Source organism: Fukomys damarensis, unplaced genomic scaffold (genome assembly GCF_012274545.1).
Source record: "Fukomys damarensis isolate Sample0158 unplaced genomic scaffold, DMR_v1.0_HiC HiC_scaffold_30, whole genome shotgun sequence".
NCBI lineage: Eukaryota > Metazoa > Chordata > Mammalia > Rodentia > Bathyergidae > Fukomys > Fukomys damarensis.
In genome coordinates this window covers 64,914,772-64,921,457 of record NW_022900942.1, presented here as the reverse complement: position 1 = coordinate 64,921,457, position 6,686 = coordinate 64,914,772, and the positions used below count along the sequence as shown (strand labels likewise).

The 6,686-nt window shown below is 46.9% G+C and overlaps 1 long non-coding RNA gene across 2 annotated transcripts; it reads left to right on the top strand.

The window, feature by feature from the left end:
- The first annotated feature begins 945 nt into the window (after window positions 1-945).
- On the top strand, window positions 946-5,710 carry LOC104872408. 2 transcript variants are annotated; one of them, XR_783153.2, is made up of 3 exons: window positions 946-1,015; window positions 4,554-4,637; window positions 5,291-5,710. It is a non-coding gene; the product is annotated as an uncharacterized LOC104872408 (long non-coding RNA). The 2 variants fall into 2 exon arrangements; XR_783152.2 differs by lacking the exon at window positions 946-1,015 and adding an exon at window positions 2,494-2,672.
- Window positions 5,711-6,686: the final 976 nt, after the last annotated feature.

Sequence of the window (6,686 nt, the reverse complement as noted above, 5' to 3'; positions counted from 1 at the left end):
CCAGGGCGGAAGTGCTCGCACAGTAGGCGCTTTCCTGGAGGAGAAGGGAGCTCTGTGCCTTCAGTTCTCAGACAAATGCTCATCCCCAGGCCGTCGGCGACTGGTAAGACACCAGATTTACAGCCTGTTGCTGTGGCTTGATTTGCAAAGAAAGAAACGTGATTATTTTGAAGGTTTTGCTGTTCTCCATCCTCGTGAACCGAGCTTGTGCTCCAGAGTCTCCCTGCAGCGGCCCGGACTCTGGAGTCGCCACCACGGCCCTGTGTTGAAGCCTCGGTCCCCGTGGTGCCACTGGGAGGTGGTGGACCCGAGGGGTGAGAGGCTCCTGGGAGGGGACCATGTGAGCCTGGCCCCTTCTCTCCTCTTCTGCTTCCTGCCCAGGAGGTGAGAACTTCCTCTCTGCTGTGTGCTCTGTCAGGGTGTTCTGGGGCAAGACCCTGAGAAATGGGACCGGGTACCTGTGGACGGAAGCTCCGAAAGTCTTAGCCAGGTAAGCTGATGCTCTGGGCATTTTGTTGTAGTGATGGAAAGCCGTCACATGCCCATGTGCCGAAGCAACAGGGCAACCCTGGTGCCTGCTGCCTTACCACAAGCCCAGCACTGGCTATGGGGGAGTGGGGACATTGCTGATGGCTGAGTCTTTGTCTTCTGCAAAGACAGAAACCGACTTTCTCCATACCCTGCTGGTCATGATTTTCACCATGGGCTTTCTCGATCTCTTCTAGACCCAAATGAATTACATATGCTCTATGTAATGTTAAGCTCAGTCTACCTGAATTCGCACTCCAGCCCACATTACTCTGTCTTCCACCCAGTCTGTGGATGAGAGGCAGACCTTTGGGTGTCTTGTGACAAGAGAATGGATTTAGTGTTTCTATGGTTTCATGCACTGTTTTTGTCACTTGTTATGTCATTAATAAGCCACCGATGATTCTAGCTGAATGAGCTAGAACTGTGCAGGAACAACAGAAAATGTTAGTGCGCAATCAGGCTGTAGCTAACTGAATCAACAATGGTAAGCGCATCTCACAATACAATTCTTTCTTCACAGTTGATGATGGAGACTGGGTGTGGCTCAGGTGAGCCTAGCGGTGGAGCTAAACCCATCTCGGTTCTGATCCCTTTCTAACTGGTCAAACTTCCAACAAGCTGTGTGATTCCAGAGCAACTTAACTTTATATATATAGTATATATATTGCTTTTTATATATAGTATATATTGCTTTATATATATAGTATATATTGCTATATATATATATATATATACAGTATATATATTGCTATGCACTAAGAAAATAATGGCTTATTATTTACATTGTTATTGTGAGCTCAAGAGATACTCATAAATGAGATCTGTACTTCCTTACTGACCATTGGTCTCAAATTCAGCTGTAGGGACAGTTTTATGTCTTCACTATACTGAAGATGAGCTATTGATAGCTAAAAATGAAAAATCCTAGAAATGGACAGTGATGGCCACCGAGAATAGTTTTTAGAAGAAATATTTGCTTTTGATGAAGTGTTTAGGGTGCTCCGATAAATCAAGGGCTCTGGGAAGTGACGAGACAGACTGAGTGAATATGAAAACGAGGAAACACCTAGAGCAAAGATTTAATTTACACAAGGTCTGTGCAACTGACCTGTACCCAGAGATCCACAGGGACGAAGATGAAAACTGGAGCAAAGCAATGGGAGGGTCACTTTGAGAGCACAGCCTCGGGGCGCTGGGAGCCAAGGGGCACGAGCCAGCACGCTGTGACCCTGATGCCCACACTCAGTTCCTTGATCCCAGGGAAACTGTGTGTTCTCACTGGAGCCAAGAACAGAGTGTTATCACCACCAACATCGACAGCAGCAGACACCAGACATTACTAGTCAATACCGGCAGACGTTACTATTTGCCAAACGCCCGCTGAGTGTCAAGTGAGAAGAAAGCACTTGGCAGAAACAGTCAGCTCTCCAGGCCTCTGTGTCTGCAGGTTTTACATCTGCAGATGCAACCAACTACTGATTGAAAATGGTCGGAAAAGAATGACACCTGCGCTGAACATGTACCGACTTTTTTCTTGTCACCGTTCTCTACATAATACAGGATAACAGCATAGCATTTGCACTGTATCAGAGACAAATCATCTGGATTTAAATGACGTGGCAGGATGCAGGTGGGCTAGCTGCAGATTCTGTGACATTCGAGAGAGTGTCCTGGGCATCCACACAGCGTGGTACCTGTGGGAAATCCCGGAGCCAATGCCGCCGGGTGCTGAGGAGCCCCGTGCCCCCCGTGTGGTGGCCGTCAGTGTCATCAGTCCCCGTGCAGATGGGCGCACACGAGTTGGAGGTCAAGAAGCTTGCCCAGCGCAGGCCTCTGTGACAGAGCCTGTCATCCCAGTCGCATGCAGTGGGTCCCCGAGACACTCACTGCCTGTGACGCTGCGGCTACCTCGGTAAGGACACGTTGGGCTCACACAGGGAGGCGTCCCTCAGAACACAGCCCCACACTCGGCCTGAACTCCACCAAGGCAAAAACCACACTGAGAAGCTGGGTTTCTGGAGCCTTGTGCATCCCCTGGGATGCTCTCCGGCCTTAGCGATTCTAGCACAGTCCATGCAGGATGGGGGGATTCGCACATCAGCCTCACTTCTGCTCGTTGTTTTGCCTCCATTTTGAGCAAAGTAAGCATCTCGAGCAATTAAGTCTCCACACCTTCATGCATCCTTTTTGTCATTCTAACCGCTTTTTGTCCATTAAAAGTAAACATTTTCAAACAAAAACCAAGCGATACTAACAATAGGATGGAAAACTTTGAACTTTTGGAGAAATGATGCCACTGGCTTTTATGATGCCACACATTTCTTCAGTTATGATGAACAGATAAGTCTATAAATTAAATAGTATCTTTTAAAAGATTCATTGTTACAAAAGCAACACACTGCTTTACCTCTGACTCTTTAGCTTATATATTGGTCATTTTTTTTCATGTATGCTGAATACCACTCAGTACCACATAATGTTGGTGGCCAGCAACAGAAAGTTCTTAAAGATAAGACCATATAACAGAACAGAGATATATATACAAACAACGTTTACAATTCCATGTGCTAAATATCCATAAAAAGACTACGGGTGACCAGAGGGCCCAAACTAACTTGGGGTCAACATGTTACGGGAAGGATTTTTCGAACCAGGTAAGGTTGGGATTTCCAGTGTAGGGATCAAAGAAATAAAAGGTACCAACAAGATAAGACCACATTAGTTTCTTTGGTATCAGTAAAAAAAACTGAGGCAGATCAGCTCAAATAGGAAAGGTTCAAGGGCACAGTGCTGGCTTCTGCTTGGGACAGGGAATCCAATCTCCCTGGCAGGAGAATGCATGCAAGGAGAGATCACCTGAGACAGGAGGCCAGAGAGAGGAGGGCACTTTCCCAATATCCTGCTCTCAGAGAGTGGCTCAGGGTCCCATGAGGACCACCTCAGTCCCGCAGGAAGGCAGCACCCAGTGTGACCTGAGGACCTTACACTGGCCTCCACACGGACAGCCCAAGGGCCAAGCTGCCACTCTGAGAGCCCTCAGGGAAGACACTGACTCTGTTCTCCTAGGAGACCAGAGCACAGGTCCCATGGATGATCTGGGTGATGGAGATGAAAGAGAGGAAGCATAACGAGCTCCTGTGCATGTGAAGTTAGGGCGCATGGTCTTTTCCACAATGGCACATTGCTTTGAAATAACAAGGTCTCTAAAATCCCATCTCCACGAGGAAGAACAAGACTGGAGATAGGTTTGGAGGACAGAGAGGTTAAGTAGACACCCTGAGCACAGAGCTCCTCAGCTTGGGCACTGGCGAGCTGCATTTCTGAAGAGGCGAGGTGCTGACACGCTCGGGGTGTGGCTTTAGTCTCAGCCCTGTGTCTGTGCAGCTCAGTGAGTTAGACACCAGAGCACTTCGGACTGATTGTCCCGACAGAGTGACCTGTTCATAGTTCAGGGACAGTGGAACCTGATTTATAGGGGCGACCAGACAATGGGGTTTCTGCGTTGCCTTTGGAAGGCAGCTCAGGAGTCTGAAATGTAGTTTGAGGCTAGGAAATTGCCTATGCATCGTGTGCCTCCAGAGTCAGGCTTTCACGGACAGGGCCTTTGCTTATCCCATGTTGCACGTGCTGATCTCAGAAAACACAAAACCGTCCTCGCTAGGACCCAAAGGAGGCAGCTGGTTCCCCAGCACACACTGAGTGACATCCAGGAGGGGACGGGGAAAGATTAAAGCCTCACAAAATGGAGGAAGATACATGAAACTTATAATTCAGGCAAAGGGGGTGTGGATCGTCCCTCTTTATGACTGAGAGGCCAAGATGTCTGACTTAGTGACTTCCAGTCCATTCTTCCTGTAAGTCCACACTGAACTCTGTGAAATTCTCCCTCACTCTTAAAATTAGAATATTTCCCCTCCTTGTTCACCCCGATGTGTGACAACAGGCACATCAGGCTTCTGCTTTTGCGTTATAGTGTTTCTTAGTTATGAGCTAAGAGTGATTTTTCTCCATTCACCTCAAAGGCATTCATCAGAACATCAGTGATAAATCTTATTCGATTTGAAGTTAAGAGCATCTTGACCAGCAGAAGGGAGAGTGACCCAAAGGTAAATTTGCAGCCACGATCTCTTCTATATTAACATTTTCTTCTTTATCCATTCGTAAAACACAAAGTTAATTGCCTGGAAATGCTGGCGGTATTTCTAACTTTTTCTTTGCAGAGTGTTATGCGAAGACTCTTTTCATCATGTCCTAACTATAATTTGAGCGTCCCAGCAGCAAATCTCTCTGATTACACTCAGGCGCCTAAGCCTTTCACATTAAATGCAGTGATAACCAACCAAGTGTGAGGGACTTGTCCTTTAATCTATTCTACCCTGTCTCTGCCTTCTTTCCTTGGCATTTGTTCCTAGACAATTTAGGGGTTTCCATAGTACAGTATATGTATTATTTTAGCTTTGGCCCCAACACCTCTGAGGTTGCATAACTTTACTCTCACTTGAGGTTACACTGCAGATTTCCTGCTTGCTTCAACACCGGAAACCAGGTTCGAAATATCTGGCTTTTGGGACACGGAGCCATTCCTTTAAAAAACAAACACAAGCTACTTTACTAAAAGGCCAGTTTCATATTCCTAGGAAACTTCCACTTGGGATAGAAATCTTTTACTAGGAAAAAACAAGTTGTCTTCAGGGTTTCTCATTTCACTTGTGAAATACAGAACAAGTAAGGATTTTTCATTCAGTAACTTTTTTCGTAGGTCAGAGAACTTCTCAAGTGAGTGGTTACATAAAAGGAAGAAACATCTAAGTGGTGGAGAGTTGGAGTCTCGGCATGGAAAACCAGTGAAGCGATTTCTCAAGAAACTTTTCTAAAGAAAGCAGGGAACCACCGCACAGGACAACATCCTGGCCCCATGTGCCCCATGCTATTCTCCAGCCCAACACGAAGTGGTGCCCGCCTCCCTTCCCCGGACACAGGAGGGATTAGAAAAGCAAGTTTCTGTCCACTCCCAAGAAGTCAATCGAGACAATCCGGTTCTCCACTTCCTCTGGCCTCCGGGGAAGCAGCGACCCCTCCCCTCAGTGCACCCAGAGGTGCAGAGCAGCAAAATGATCATTACAGGAGCAGCTGACTTTTCAAGTCCATCTCTCCCCTTTGCTGGCCTGGTCTGCTGTGTGATGGTGAAATGGGAGATAGTCTCAAAAGGTTAATCTTGGAAATTTGAACTGTTTCAGGATTTATGTAAAGAGAACGGAACTTGAAAGAGAGATCTGTTCTTTCTAAACTTATCTGCTATAATTGGCTAAGGAAACTGTCCTTCCTTTCAAGAAAATGACAGTATGAACTTCCGGAGAGACTGTGATTGAGTGGGTCCCCACCTGTCTTGCCTTGGGTCTCCTCACTTTTCCAGGACTCCGCTTCTGTGGTCACATGATCCCCCAACATTTCCGGAAGTTCCACTTGCCCCAGGCTGTGGGGGAAAACAATCTCCTGACATCACTTCTGGCCAGTAACCACAGCTGGCTCTAGCTGACCACCAGCTCACATACGTTCTTTATAAATTAAAAGCTGTGTTAGAGACTTTTTGTGGTGGTGGGTACACTTTGCCGTCTTGACTGCCTCCAATCCATTATTATTATTATTATTATTATTATTATTATTATTATTATTTTGGTACTGGAGACTGAACTTGGGTCCTTGTGCTTGCAAGGCAGGCCACTGAACTGCTGAGCTAAATCCCCGGCCCTCCAATCCATTATTTATAAGCTATCACTACATGTTTTTCTCTGAACAGATTCTGTGCATTAAACTATGCACAGAAGTGGAACTTAAAAGCAGGAAGACAACCGATCATGGAAGTCCTAATGGGGATCCGGGCAGCTGACTGTACAGACCCCAAGTGAGACACTGACCAGGACCCCGAGGGGCAGAGATGACATGTGGCGCATGTCTGCAGATGGACGGGAGGCCAAAGTGCTCTGCCTGAGACCCCGTCTGGAGACCTCATTTGAGTAATTTCTGAGACTCCAGCTCCGGCTGCGCTCCGTGGTGTCAGGCGTCTGAATGACTAAGTCCTGAGCTAAAATACATCTGTGAAGTTATCCATCCCCCTGAATGACCTCAACAAAACTGGGGAAGTCGGGAGAATTAGC